Source organism: Phyllostomus discolor, chromosome 1 (genome assembly GCF_004126475.2).
Source record: "Phyllostomus discolor isolate MPI-MPIP mPhyDis1 chromosome 1, mPhyDis1.pri.v3, whole genome shotgun sequence".
NCBI classification, from domain to species: domain Eukaryota; kingdom Metazoa; phylum Chordata; class Mammalia; order Chiroptera; family Phyllostomidae; genus Phyllostomus; species Phyllostomus discolor.
Window position 1 is genome coordinate 156,096,832 of NC_040903.2, and position 16,257 is coordinate 156,113,088.

Here is a 16,257-nt window from a genome sequence, read left to right on the forward strand (position 1 = left end):
GGCAACTCTATTTGAACATTAATTAAAAAATTGATAAAAAATAGAGTGAAAAAACCTTCCTCTTCTGTGCCTCCCCACCAGTCTCATTCTCTAGAGCAGGGGTGTCAAATTCATTTTCACTGGGGGCCACATTCAGCCTTCTAAGGGCTGAATGTAGTTTTAGGACTGTGTAACTGAAACTACTCCTTAACTAGGAAACAAGGTACCCGTCTGGATAGAACAAAGTGGATGGCCGGATTCGGCCCACAGGCCTTGTGTTTGCCACCTGTTGCTCTAGCGGTAACCACTGTACACATTTTTTTGATACCCTTCCAGGCATTCTCTAAAGATAAGTAAGCATATAGTATATATCTTTTTTTTTAAAAAGGGCCTTACACAGCATATACTGTTTTTCAACTCGCTTTATTCTACTCTACTTATCTTGACCCTAATTCATTTGCGGTACCTGTAGTTCTACCTCACTGTTTTAATACCGCATAGAATTGCACTGTATGAAGGTATAACAGTTTAGTTTTCTGTGATGAACAGTTAGGATATTTCCAGATTTCTGCTATCATACATAATACCGGCATGAACATCTTTGCATTTTTACAAGTATAACTGGAAGATAAAGTGCTAGAAGTACAGCTTCAGATTCTAAGAATATGTATAGTCGAAATTTCAGTAAATTTTGTCTGCCTTACAAAAAGATTGTACCAATTTACACCCTTAACAGTAATGTATCAGAATATGTTACCACATCCCTTGTCAATACTAGGTCATACTTTTTAGTCTTTGCCTGTCTGATATGTAGAAATATTATCTTATTGTTGCATTTTCTTTTATTATAACTGAAATTGATCATTTTTTTGTTTCTTCATCATTTGTATCTTTTCTTTCCTGTGAGTTATGTGTTCATGTATTTTCCCCATTTTTCTACTGTATTGTTTATCTTTTTCTCTTATTTTTAAGAGAAATTAACACATTAAGTAATTTGATCCATATGTCTTACATACTGCAAACATTTTCCCTGCTTTTGCTTTTGTTTTTATTCTCTTTATGATAATCCCCCCACCATGTGTGTGTTTAGATGTAATTGAATTTATCAACCTTTCTCTATGGCTTCCTGGTGTGTGAAGCCTAAAAAGCCTCCTGTTCTGAGATTATGAAAGCACAAGGGAGGACCCAAAAAATCCTGAAATTTATTTATAAAAAACTGTGTATTTATTCTTACATGTTTAAATTTCAGTCACCTTCAAAGTACTCTCCATTTGATGCAATAAATCTATTGAGGCATTTTTTCCACTGCTCAAAACAGTTTTTGAACTTGTCAATTCTGCTGCCTTTTAGTGCTTCTGCCATTTTTTGTTCCACTTCTTCCACATTGGCAAAGTGTTTCCCTTTAAGGACTTTTTTTTCATCTGGGGAAACAGAAAAATAATTTCTCAGAGTGAGGTCAGGTGAATAGGGAGGGTGGGACACAAGAGTCATGCCATTTTTGGTCAAAATTGCTAAACACTCAGTGTGGTGTGGGCAGGTGCACTTGTAAATCATGAAATGGGCAAATGTGTTGAACAAATCCCCCAAAATTCACTGAAGCCGAATGCAGTCTCTCACAACAATACCAGTTGGTACACTGATACAGATGGTTTCCTAGAACACCTACCTAGTTGGGGAGGCCTGTACTATGAGAGGCCTGTCATCCAGCAGGTAATTCCAGGATTTTTGCAGGGGGTCCCCCCTTGTATTCACCATGTTTTTTCTTTCTGGTATGATATCAGATTTATCTCTTTAATATTTAAATATTTGGTCCATTTGAAATGATACAGGGCTTTATTTTCCCCCAGATAGTTAGCCAGTTGTCCCATTATCATTTATTGAACACCCTTCCTTTCTCCACTGATGTAAAAAGCCACTTTTATCATGTATTATATTCCAGTGGGGACTCTTAAAATTCCACTTTGTTCCATTGATCTATTTGTATTCTTGCACCAGAACCATGGTTTCAGAAGTTTTCAAATATACATAAAAGTACATACTATTTCACTGCTTTTTATTATTGGACAGGATTAATTCTTTCCATTTCTTTCTTAGACTGCCCTGGTTATTTTGATCATCGCTCTTCCCCCAAATGCCATGCACTTCCCTGCTTTTGCTCATGCCTGCTCCTCTTTCTAAAATATATTAAAATATCTCATCTCCCCAGTTCCTGCCATTCAAGGTATTCTTCAAGAGTCATTTAAAATGAGACTTCCTCCTTGAAGTTGTCACCCTTAGATTCTCATAGTATCTGTTACACCCTTGTGATGACACTTTCTGGGTATTAACTAAAATTACTGCTCTTTGGGTAAATGACTTACCTATTTTATTATACTAAGTGGTCCTTGAAGGCAGACTAGGCCTCATCCATCTTTGAATAGCCCCCATTCCCTAGCACAGCGACATTTCATTCATTCAGTAAGCATTTAGGAAGCAACCACCATCAACGACACAGTGGGCCTGAATGCTGTGGGGAATATAGAATAACTTAAGATATGATCCCTGCCCTCAGAAAGTTTACAGTCTTACTGTGAATACCAGGCTTTAGGCACATAAAATAATTGACAATGCCAAGCATTCCAGTGTTAAATGATTAATAACTACAGTAAGTACTTCAGGAATCCATAGATCACACTGAATGAATTTAAAGGATGCCATTTCAGTCAGAGGGAAAGGCATAAGCAAAGATTCCAGGACATGGATGTATAAGCTGTTTTCAAGGGGTTAGGTGGTGCCAGTCCAGGCTGAAGTTAAGAGGATGGAGTCACAGTGTCCACCTCTCCAACTGTTCCAGGAGTCCAGACTCCCACATTCCATCTCTGAGCTGCCCAGGTTCCTAGGGGACATGAAAGCTAAACACAGTTTCTCTGGCACAGTGGCAAAGTGGCCTCAGGAGCATCCTTGATACTTAGCTGAGTCTAGCAGATACAGGCACATCATCACTCCCATTCCAGAAGCAAGGAAAGGAAAATGGGTACTTTCACTTTAGATAATTTTGGAAGCCATGAAGATTTTTAACCTGAGCACAAGAGGCAGGATATCCTGGGTTATAAAAACAGCATTTACACATTCAACAATACTTATTGTATGTCAGGAGTATGCTAGGTGCTGAGTAATCAAACTGTGTGTGTGTGTGTGTGTGTGTGTGTGTGTGTGAGAGAGAGAGAGAGAGAGAGAGAGAGAGCGGGGGTGGGGGAGAGAGAATGCATATGTATGACAGAGTTTTGCTCAGTGTCTTTACCTCACTTGATATATCTCCTTTTCTGCAGACCAGATTTCAAGCAAATCTAATGTCTCTTTAAAAGGTTCCTTCTGTTCTAGAGGTTCTGATAGTCTGTAGTGCCCGTATCATCTTTCTGTCCATGCCATTGTTGGTTGGACATTACTGTCTTTCTGTTTCCAGACCCTGGGCTTGGAGCCATGGTACCTCATCTTTGCTACTCTCTCAGGAGCCTGCCTATGGGCCATCTTACAGATCTGTTCTTGTTGCAAATGGTAGCAGTGTGCTTATTTTAACATTTAAGCCACTTTCTTGTAGAAAAATAGCCTTAGGTGCACATTACTGGCTTTTCCTTATGTAGTTGGTTGGCCAAAAAGTCCATTTAATTTTTTCCTTAAGATGAAATATTTTTCATTTTCACATTTTGAGTACGTTGGCTGTCTCCAGCTATTGGCTTCTAGTGCAGCTAAACATCTTCCAATGCATAAAGACAGCCCCACAGCAAGGAATTATTTGGCCAAAATGTCAACAGTACCAAGAAACTTCACAAACCACCTTTGACATGTTTGGTCAGTTACAGCACCTTCTCTGTACACTGTACAAATCTTTTTTTCATTTGTGTTGCATTTTTACCTTTCTTGAAATAATGATAATAAAGCATAATACACCAAAAATGTATATTTTCTTCCATCTGCAATATTAAAATGGCTGCACAAAAATCCACCAATTTTGATTTTTTAAAAAATTCATGCTGATATGACAGCTGTCACAATATAATCTAACAAAATTGTTTCAAATGAAGTTAAAGACAACTAAGCACGAACTTCCAGCCAAGATGGAGGTGTAGGTAGACACACTGTGCCTCCTCGCACAACCAAAATAAGGGCAACAACAATTTAGAAATAAAATAACAACCAGAACTGACAGAAAATTGAACTGTATGGAAGTGGGACAACCAAGGAGTTAAAAAAGACACATTCATCCAGACCCGTAGGGAGGGCGGAGTCAGGCAACTGGGTAGAGAGGGGTCATAGCACAAAAAGTGGTGGCACCAGGCGAGTAAGGCATCCAGGGTACGCAAGGCCGCAGTAGGCGGACCCTGGGCTTGCAGGCCGAGGCTGGCAGACCCCAGGAGTGGGGTGGCAATGGGCAGACCCAGTAAGGCAGCAATTGTGAAGTGAGGCACTGTGTGCAAGGCGGCTGGCTGACCAGGTGGTCCCACATTTGCTAGCAGATAAACGAAGTGAAACTGGGGAATGAGACAGACTGCGTAATCCGGGGTCCCAGCACAGGGAAATAAAGCCTCAAAACATGGATTGAAAACACCTGTGGGGGTTGAGGTGCAGGGAGAGATGCCCAGCCTTACAGGAGAGTTCACTGGAGAGACCCACAGGGTCCTAGAACATACAAAAGCTTACCCACCTGAGAATCAGCATCAGAAAGGCCCAGTTTGCTTGGGGGAAGTGGCAGAAGGGACTGAAATCTGACAGAGAGCTGAACAAGCACCATTGTTCCCTCTTGGACCCCGCCCCCACATACAGCATCACAACTCAGCAACTGGGTTGCCCCGCCCTGGTGAACACCTAAGGCTCCGCCCCTCATACATAATAGGCGCGTCAAGACTAAAAAAAAATGGCCCAAACAGAAGAACAGATCAAAGCTCCACAGCAAATACAACTAGCGGCCAAGAGATAGTCAACCTATCAGATGCACAGTTCAAAACACTGGTGATCAGAATGCTCACAGATTTGGTTGAATTTGGTTGCAAATTAGATGGAAAAAATGAAGGCTACAATAAGTGAAATGAAGGAAAATGCACAGGGAACCAATAGTGAAGGAAAGAAAACTGGGACTCAAATCAATGGAGTGGACCAGAAGGAAGAAAGAAGTAATCATACAGAAAAGAAAGAAGAAACAAGAATTAAAAAAAAAAATGAGGAGAGGCTTAGGAACCTCCAGGACATCTTTAAACATTCCAACATCTGAGTTATAGGAGTTCCCCTTTCCTTTACCAGAAGGGGAAGAGGAAGACCAAGAAATTGAAAACTTATCTGAACAAATAATGAAGGAGAACTTCCCCATTCTGACAAAGGAAATAGACTTCCAGGAAGGCCAGGAAGCTCAGAGAGTCCCAAAGAAGTTGGACCCAAGGAGGAACACACAAAGGCACATCATAATTACATTAGCCAAGGTAAAAATGAAGGGGAGAATCCTAGGAGCAGCAAGAGATAAGAAGACAGTAACCTACAAAGGAGTTCCCATCAGACTGTCAGCTGATTTCTCAAAAGAGACCTTACAGGCAAGAAGGGGCTGGAAAGAAGTATTCCAAGTCATGAAAGGCAAGGACCTACATCCAAGATTGCTCTATCCAGCAAGGCTCTCATTTAGAATGGAAGGGCAGATAAAGTGCTTCCCAGATAAGGTCATGTTAAAGGAGTTCATCATCACCAAGCCCTTATTATATGAAATGTTAAAGGGACTTATTTAAGAAAAGGAAGATTAAAAATATGAACAGTAAAATGATAACAAATGCACAACTATCAACCACCAAACCTAAAAAAAACAAAAACAAAAACAAAAATGAACTAAGCAAACAACTAGAACAGGAACAGAACCACAGAAATGGAGATCACATGGAGGGTTAGCAACAGGGGACTGGGAGGAGGAGAGAGGGGGAAAAGGTATAGAGAATAAGTAGCATAGATGGTAGGTAGAAAATAGACAGGGGGAGGGCAAGAATAATATGGGAAATATAGAAGCTAAAGAACTTATGACACATGGACATGAACTAAAGGGGGAGTTTGCGGATGGGAGAGGGTGTGCAGGGTGGTGGGGAATGAAGGGTGGGGAAATGGGACTACTGTAATAGCATAATCAATAAAATATATTTTAAAAAACACAACTAAGCATTAGGAGAGCCATTGTATGGAAAAAACTAAGTGAACTTCTTGGCCAACTCAATATGTGCATGCTCATTGAACTTTACTAAGTCTGCGCATGTCCAGAAACCCCCTTATGGTGAAAGGAAGAGGATGTGCTTCCTATTCTTTGGGAACACGGAGGTGGAGCCTGGGGTCGTTCTGCCTGGCTTCTGAAAGTGTGGACCTTGGTATTGCCTACAGCTTGTTACAAATGTGCACTTTCAGACCCCATCCAAATGTACTGAATCAAAGCCTTCTTATTAAAAAGATCACCAGGCAATACGTGCATGTGAAGAAGATTCAAGCCAAGAGGTCTGGGGTAGAGCTTGAGATGCTGCTGGGCTGAGGACCACATTTTAGTAATAAGATTCTGGAGTAAATGATAGATTCCACCTTGATGAAGAATTAAGACGGTTTTCCCAAGGCCCACTTAACTGTGCTTTTGCTTTGGCTGTAAGATGTGCATTGTTCCCTGATTGACAGACAGATGTGTCTGTCTGACTGGATGGAGAAAGAAGCCGAGTTAGACTCTGACACATCCACTTACAGAACTGCTATCTCAGGCAAACCCCAAGAGCTTTCTGTTATATGGTTTAAATAGCTTGGGTTTCTTATCTTTCAAGAGGGAGTGATCATTTTCCACCTACCAACATCACAGGAATGTTGTTAGAATAAAATGAAGTATTAGGCTCAAAGAGAACTTTGGAAAAAGAAATATTAAGTAAATATCAATTGGTATTATTACTATTGTATTACATTCTCTGTTGTTTCTGTACTAAGAAAGACATCTTCACAGAGTTCTTCATGTTGCCAATGAAAGTATCTTAATTCTTTAATAAAAATATTTGTCTAGAAATACTGTAACTTATTAATTAAAAATAAGTAATATATGCACATGTCAGAAAAATAGTACAAAAGGATTATACAGTGAAAATTAAATCTTTCTATCCCCATCTCCTTCCCCTATGCTGAGGCAAACATTGTGATCAATTTCTTGTATGTAGTCCTAGAGAATTTCATGCAAATAGAAGCATGCAGCTGTATATTTATTTTTTAATGGCAGCACACATATTATTCTGTATTTTTCCCTGTTCAGATAATGTGTCTTGGAGACATTTCAAATCATACGTGTAGTTGAGTGTTGTTTTGTTTTCCTAATCAGACCATCTCTGCCTTTTATTTAGGGTTATTTAGACCACTTATATTTAGTGCAATTACTGATATAGTTATGAAAATCATTTTGCTATTTGTTTTCTATTTGTGTCATCTGTTCTTTGTTCCCTTTTTAATATTTTTCTGCCTTCTTCTGAGTATTTTTGATGATTTCATTTTATCTTTGTTGTTTTATTAGTTACCACTCTTTGTTTTGTTAGTGTTTGTGTTAGAGTTTAAAGTATACATTTCTAACATATCACAGTCTACCTGGAAGTAATAATATACTACTTCCCACATCAATTAAGATTCACTAGAATATTTTTGTTTCTCTTTTCTCAGTCTTTGTACTATCAAGTCATATATTTTATGTCTACATATATTACAAACTCCATAATATTAATAATTTTGTTTATACAGTAAATTATATTTTAAAGACTTTAAATAATAAAAAAATCTTATATATTTATCAATGTAGTTACCAGTTCTCATGCTCTTCATTTCTTTGTGTAGATCCATATTTCCATCTAGTGTCATTTTCCTTCTGACTGTTAGTATATTCTAATTCAGCTACATAGCTTGGACACTACAAAATGTAGACTATATTTGATATATATCTCAAAAACCACATAGCATGAAGTCTGGTGTCAGCAGATGACCCACACTGGCTTGTGATGTACTCTAGGGATGCTAGCAGGGTTAATTTTAACTTAGCGTTGTCTCCCAAACCAAGGCAAGCCAAGCCTTTGCCAGGCACAGTAACAGCATGCGGTGTGCTGTGGTTTCCATGGGCAGGAGTATGGATGGGAGATTTTTCCTTATATTTTAAAGCCAAACAAAATGAGAAATTGATAATTTGCTATGGAACATTTTTGAGCATTTGAAGTTGTTGATCTTGGCTATTCTACATCATTGTTGCTGCTTGCTGTTCTTTCAGAACCACGTTTTTTGGGACAGGAGTTTGGCCTGAAGTCGGGGTGGTCAACACTATATACTGGCTCTAATTATTCTTTGAAGTACATACATTTACATATGGTCAGTTTTCAGCAACAATAGCCTTTTCAGAATTCTGAACAGGTATGGAGATGAAAAGGAAACTGTCTGTTTATATCTTTTTTTTCTGTCTACTTCTACTTGGTTGGTCCCTTTTTCTCACCTCTTCCTTAAATCAACATTAAATTTGATGGGGGGTTTTTATTTGTGAAAGCTCATTAGGGTCATTTAATATGTGGTTATTTTACCTTGTGCATACTTGCCCATATAAAACTCGTAGCTCTTGAGGGAGATAGACATAAAAAGATAATTACTTCACAGTGTGGCAAGTACTATAATAAATAGTTTAGTCAAGTGTTTTAAAAAACTTGAAGAGGGAGTTAGGCCTTTTTTGTTGGGGCTGGGGAGAGGAAATTGTCAAAATCTAGTTCACAACATGATTGCTTTATTCAGGATTGAATAGGATTTAAGCCTGTGGTTCTTGTCTAAGGGCAGGAAAGACATTTCTTACGACTTAAAAGTGGTGCTTCGCATAAGTAGATTTAACCACATAGCTTGGGAGTTTCCAAAAGGTCAGAGACTTCTCAAAGCATCATATAAAATCCTTCACTAATCTTAACTTGGAGCTCCCTCTTAGGTTTCATTCTAGGTACCATTTAGTCATAATAAAATAGGTATATGAATCATTTGAGTGAGACTGGCTACTTAGCACATTAACTTGATGTGTGATCATTATGGAGGGAGCTGGATTCAGTGAAAACCTCTTTTCTCTCTGCAGGAAAGGCAGAGTTGATGGCTTCTCATTTTTCAAGTGTGAGGCAGAGGAACATGAGCTATTTATAAACTCACTCCCGTGCAAAGACCAAACACAATAGAAGCCTGAAATCAAATGGTGGCCAGATGTGCCTAGGCACCCCTCAGTTTGTGTGTAGAAGCTGGAAAAGGCAGAGCCCCTGGGGAGTCGGTCACAGAGCAGAAGCAGATGGACTCTCTCATAAGATCATCTTTTGTATACCCAATATCTTATATTGGGTCCCCAGAAGTAGAAGAGGTAAAGAGAAGAGTGTGCTCAAACTTGTCTTCCTTGCTTTTCTTTCTAGAAATGGAGGATTATTCCTTTGTCAGTCATTTCATTGCTCAACTCTTGTCTCTGTAGTTAGGCAATTAGACAAACTACAAGTGCGTTCTGGGGACATGTGCGGATCCGTACAGCTCCCCCACAGTTGGCATAGTGATTCTGTTAGGATGAGAAGAGATCTGACAGGAATGGAAACCCTTAATTACTTTTTTCCCCTTTACTATTTTTCCCACATTAAAATAACCCCATCTTGTTTGTGGTGGTTTTGTGGTTTAAAATTCAAATATGTAGTGGTCTCTTGCTGGTATTGTTTTTCCTTGTCTCCCACAGCAGAGGTTTTAAGAAAATAGAAGCAACTTCCTCCTTCATAAGTGTCTGGAAACATTCCCAGTTTAGAGATTTGATTTCAGGGTTTGGAAAATGTTCTCATGACCTACTTGCTTAAGTGGGTTTTTTTGAGAATGTACTCTGTTCCGGGTACTGAACTAAGTACCTGACTTATTCACCCTTCACAACAACCCTGTAAAGTGGGTTATTGTCCTCTCTGCTGTACTCACATGGAAACTGGGGCTCAGAGAGGTTAGGTAACTTGTCCACAGCCACACTACTAAGAGGCGGAGCTTAGACTGGAACCCGGATCTGCTGCCTCCAAAGCCCTTGCTCTTTCCACTACTCCCTGCTATGTGAGCTAACTCCTCCTATGTGTTTGCCTCTAGTATTTGAAGTAGAATATAAATTAGCTGACAATTGGAAGAATTTGTATGGTTAAGCTTTGCATTTACTATAGGAAAGGACCAGAGTCATGAATAAGGAACATGTGTTTCCAAGACTCCCTTAATGCATCTCTCTGAGACATGGTGGACGTTACCTGTTTTTAGTTTTGTACCTGAAGCAAATGCTTGTCTACAGGTGCAGTCAGGGTGTTTTGTTCTGAATTCTCTGAATAGCCCTAATTGACCCAGCCACTCTCTGAGACTCAAGACTCATACTTCATAGTAAATGGATACTTCATTTCATCTATTCTGACCCAGGGGCCAGGTGTTGAAGTGGATTTTAAAAGTGGTGAAATGTAAGCAGAGATGCCCAGAAAAGAGTCAGGGGTCTGTGCACTCACCCTTCCAGCCTGTGTGCGTCTTTCCCAGCACAACTCGGCATTTCCCAGAACCTCTTTTTCTCAGCAGGTCCTTTTTCATCTGTGAAGTGTCCTACAGTGTCCAGGTTCATGTTGAGGAGGGAAAGAATGAGGGCAGGACCTTTGGATTGAATCCAGAAAAATCTTAATATATGTTTTTTTAATTAAATGAAACCCTACATTGTTTTCTAGGTTTATCCTAAATTCCACCAGCTTTAACTTCTAAGTATTTATTTTTCAGTGAAGATGAACCCCATCTGCTCAGTATCTTTCACATAGAAGCATTTATACACCAGAGAGAATGACTCTTTTAGGCATTTATCAGCTCTGTTAGGATTTTTAGAGGCTTATTAACTATGCCTCATTGAAAATCGGTCCCAATTCCTGAGTGACTGTCCAGGTTTTGTTGGTACATTTCCTGGGTGTCACCAGCAGGTAATTGTTGATCTAAGTGCTTACCACTGTCAAGTCTCTTTTCCATCATTTTATTTTTTTGTCTTTTGCGTGCACTTTGTTCAAGGGCAGTTGGCTGAGACTGGAGTCACACTTTGTCTATTTGGTTGAAGTGAGTTGATGTGAGGGGCTGAGGTGCAAGAGTGCTGCAAGACCAGTGTGGGTGGAGATTTTAAGATTCCCACATGCAGTTCTCTTCTGCAAACTTGTCTTCAGGGTTGGAGGAGGGAAGTGTGACTCTGGGGAGGAAGGCCCCTGCCAGTAGTATGCAAGAGGTATGCTGTTCAGATCAACACAAAACTAATCTCTTTACCTAGCCCTTGGACACTGAGAATGCTATGGGCTTCGGCTGGACCAGCTGAGCCCAACTATGAAACCGGAACTTTCTTGGGGGCTCAGCTGTTTTGCTTCTCCAGCATTAAGATTGGTCTCTAGAGACCCTTTGAGACTAAACAATATTAAAAACAGGAAATTTGCTCCTAGCAGCATGGTCGCAGGAAAACTTTTTCCACTTAGGCAGAAATGAGATTTAAAAACAGAAACTTCATCCTCCAGGCTTGCTTTCTTCTCATATAAAAGTGTTAGCAACTGAAACAACTTGAAGCAGCTTTGTCCTGTGTGACTGCCTCTCAGAGTGCTACCTGATGGGACCCGTTACAAAAGCGGGTAACGAGCCCTCATGGGCACATTCAAAACTGGGAAAACAGTGCCATGTGGAGGATGCTGACCTGGTGATGTTCATATTGCAGGAAGAACTTAAGGGAGACATGGAGAACTGCCATCGTTTAACTTTATTTAGCCCACATTTACTTGCATATTCTGGAATCCTCCCATAGATGATGTATTCTTTTATTCAGTCAGTGTTACCTGAGTGCGTATTATGTGTTGTGTGTGGCTGCCATGTCCCAGCTGCAGCCTTAGATGTGTAATACTCTTTCCTCTTTAGTACCACAGGGACATGTTCAGGTTTGTTTGTGGCAGCCCAGGGCATCCCTGGACCTAAGGCCCCAAGTCCTGGGACTGCTGCTCTTTGGTGTGACGTGAGGCTGAGGTTAATGAGGGTGAGTTTGGGCATTTTGGCAGCAGGGACTGGTGACAAACAGGAAGGTAAAGGGTAGAGAAGAAATGCTGTTCTTTCCTTCCTTCCCCATGTTATTGTCACTCTGCCTAAGTAGACCAGTGTTGAGGAAGGCTTCTGAAGCCCTCAGCAAACATGGCCCAAGCATTCTCTGTTGCTCCAGCTGAAGTTCACAATCTCTTCTCTAGCTCAACTGATGCCATGAACAAGCTTCTGTAGTAGAAGAAACTATGTGGTCAAAAGATTCTTTAACAGATATGTGTCATTATTTTTGCTAGAGAGAAAATGGAGCTACTTTTAAAAATTTTACTGAAATATATATACAGAAAAATGCACATAAGTGTACAGCTCAAATTTTCTATCCACTTGAATTTTCACAAGCTGAGCATACCCATGTAATCAGCATCCAGATCAAGAAACAGAACATTACTAACACCTCAGAAGCCCCACATGTGCTGTTAAAATATATTTTAAAGCTCTTTCCTGGGATGTTTTTCCAGTGCATGCTCTAAAATGCTGAGAGGTAAGCTGCTTGTGAATGGGTCTCTCAGCTCAGATTAAGAATGATACTCATCATGCTGCTTTCCAGTAGACTCAGCAGGGAGTTTTGTAAAAATGATGGAGAATAGTCTCTGTCTTTCTTCAGACCCTATTAAACATTGGACAAGTGTTTAATACAAAATATATAAAGAATGCATATGACTCAACATCAGGAAGACAAACAACCAAATTAAAAAATGGACAAAGGACTGGAATAGATACTTCTCCAAGGAAGACATACAGGTGGCCCACTGATATATGAAAAGATGCTCAACATCATTAGCCATCAGGGAGATGCAAATTAAAACCATGATGAAATATCACCTCACATCTGCCAAAAATGGCCATCATTAACAAATCAACAAACAAGTGCTGGTAAGGTCATGGAGAAAAGAGAACCCTAGTGCACTATTGGTGGGAATGCAGACTGGTACAGCCACTGTGGAAAACAGTGTGGAATTTCCTCAAAAAATTAAAACTGGAATTGCCTTTTAACCCAGTGATTCCACTTCTGGGAATATATCCTAAGAATCTTGAAACACCGGTTCAAAAAAAATATGTTCCCTTATGTTCATAGCAGTGTTATTTATAAGAGCCAAGATCTGGAAACAGCCTAAGTGCTCATCAGTAGATGAGTTAATAAAAAAAGCAGTGGTACATCTACACAAGGGAATACTATGCAGTAGAAAAAAGGAATTCTTTTGTGACAGCATGGATAGAACTGGAGTCTATTATGCTAAGTGAAATAAGCCAGTCGATGAAAGACAAATACAATATGATCTCAGTTATAAGTGGAATCTAATGAACAAAACACACTAATGACCAAAATAGAACCAGAGGTATGGAATCATGGAACAGACTGACAGCTGTAAGAGGGACAGAGGTAGATGGGGACTGACTGAAAGTGGGTGAAGGGAGTAGTCAAAGAACATACTCGTCGTATATGCAAGACCCATGGACATGGACAACAGTGAAGGGATTGACTGTGGGAATGGGGGGCAGGATGTGTGGAGGGGAGTAAAGGGGTAAAATTGGGATAACTGTAATAACGTAAACAATAAAATAAAAGAAAATATAAAATAGAGTGGATCAGTGATGTTATTATGTTTGCTGTTTATCACCACTTCTCAGGTTCTTTTTTCCTTTTTTAAAAATTTATTTTTATTCTTCAGTTATTTCTCAGTTTTGGTACTGTTTATGTTGAGTGCATGCCATACTTAGTAGTTGTTTGTAGGATTATATTACAGCCCAGCACTGTGAGTTACTATTCGCCTGCAGGAAAAGCACCTAGAGCTTCCTAGAATCCATGTCTATGCTTTGGGGTAGCTCCACACTTGCTCACATGGCCCACATAGGACTGGAAGGTGCCTATGGAAAGGGGAGCCAGCAAGAAGAGAGATTATAGAGTTAAAATTTTGTAAACTGGGAAGAATTTTTAAAAAATCATCCATGATGCAATATTGCTTTCAATTAAGACTGTGGACTGTAGAGCTACACTGCCTGGGTTTTTCTTTTCTTTTGAAACTTCAAAAACCTTTTATTACCAAGCTCCAGCAGGTTTAATTTTGAACCCAGCTAACAGCAAAACAGCATCTCTAACAGGATCTAGGATGGAGGTGCAGACCTAAAGATCATCTCTTAACCAAATAATTAAAAAATATATAATACATCTGCATGAGTATTTTTTAAAAAGCAAAATTCTCCAGTGTTGCAGAAGATATCCCAAAGTGATTTCAGTCCATATAAAACAGCATTTGGCACTATGCTGCCTTAGAAACCAAACTGAGGATACACTTGGGAGAAAAGCAAACTATTCCCTCTTAAAAAAAATTTCCCTTTCTCCTCCTTCCTGTTCAACTTCTATTGCTTATTCCTAGAAACACTCATAGACCAGTATAAACAAGGTCCAGCTCACTCCTTTGGCCTCTGCCTGTCTGAATGCTAACCAAGGATTGTTCTTTAAGAATTTTCATCTCTGGACTTCCCACCAAGATCGAGGTGTAGATAGATACACTTTACATCCATGCATAACCAAAAGAAGGACAACAACAAATTTAAAAACAAAAAACAACCAGAACTGCCAGAAAATCCAACTGTATGGAAGTCTGACAACCAAAGAGATGAAGAAGAAATATTCACCCAGACTGGTATGAGGGGTACAGATGGGCAGCCAGAGTGGAAAGGATGCATGGCAAGGTGGCAGCTAGAGGACCAGTGGGCAAGGTGGTAGCTGGCAGACTGGGAGCTCCCACATTTACTTGTGGATAAACTGGGAGGAACAACTGGGAAACGAGACAGACCACACAACTCAGGATTCCAGTGTGGGGAAATAAAGCCTCAAAAGCTCTGACTGTAAAAACCTGTGGGAGTTGAGGCAGCAGTGGGGGAGACTCCCAGCCTCACAGGAGAGTTCACTGGAGAGACCCACAGGGTCCTAGAACATACATAGGCCCACACACTGGGAATCAGCACCAGAAGGGCCCAGTTTGCTTGTGGGAAGTGGGAAGAAGTGACTGAAAGCAGAGTGAGAGACAGGCAAGTGGCATTGTTCCCTCTCTGATGCCTCCCCATATGCAGCACCACAACACAGCAAAGTGGGTTGCCCTGCCCTGGAGAATACCTAAGGCTCTGCCCCTTACAACATAACAGATGTACCCTGACAAAGAAATATGGCTCAAATGAAAGAATAGATCAAAGCTCCAAAAATAGAACTAAGTGATGAAGGGATAGCTAACTTATCAGATGCAGAGTTCAAAACACTGGTAGTCAGGATGCTCACAGATATGATTGAATATGGTCGAAAAATAAAGGAAGAAGAGAAGGCTATGCAAAGTGAAATAAAGAAAAGTATACAGGGAACAAACACTGAAGGGAAGGAAACCGGGACTCAAATCAAAGATTTGGAACAACAGGAAGAAATAAACATTTGACCAGAATAGAATGAAGAAACAAGAATTCAAAAAAATGAACAGAGGCTTAGGAACCACTGGAACAGCTTTACATGTTCCAACATCTGAATCATAGGGGTGCCATGAGGAGAAGAGGAAGACCAAGAAATTAAAAACTCATTTGAAAAAATAATGAAGGAAAACTTCCCCAATCTGGTGAAGGAAATAGACATAGAAGTCCAGGAAGCTCAGAGAGTCCCAAAGAAGTTGGGTACAAGGAGGAACACACCAAGAAACATCATAATTAGATTATCCAAGATTAAAGAGAAGGAGAGAATCTTAAAAGCAGCAAGAGAAAGGAGACAGTTCCCTACAAAGGAGTTCCCATAAGACTCTTAGCTGATGTCTCAAAAGAAACTTTACAGGCAAGAAGGGGCATGCAAAGAAGTATTCCAAGTCATGAAAGGCAAGGACCTGCATTCAAGATTACTCTATCCAGTAAAGCTTTCATTTAGAATGGAAGGGCAGATAAAGTGCTTCTCAGATAAAGTCAAGTTAAAAGAGCTCATCATCACCAAGCCCTTATTTGATGAAATGTTGAAGGGACTTATCTGAGAAAAAGAAGATCAAAACTATGAACAGTAAAATGACAACCTCACAATCATCAACAACTGAACCTAAAACAAAACAAAAACAAAAATGAACCAAGCAGACAACTAGAACAGGAACAGAATGACAGAAATGGAGGTCACATGGAGGGTTATCAGTGTGGAGGGGTAGGAGG

General features: G+C 40.0%; 1 protein-coding gene across 1 annotated transcript in view; it reads left to right on the forward strand.

Annotated features, from left to right (window-relative positions):
• Positions 1-16,257, forward strand: part of STARD9 (StAR related lipid transfer domain containing 9) — a 114,723-nt gene that overhangs the window by 16,830 nt on the left and 81,636 nt on the right. The gene's annotated exons all lie outside the window — the stretch shown is intronic.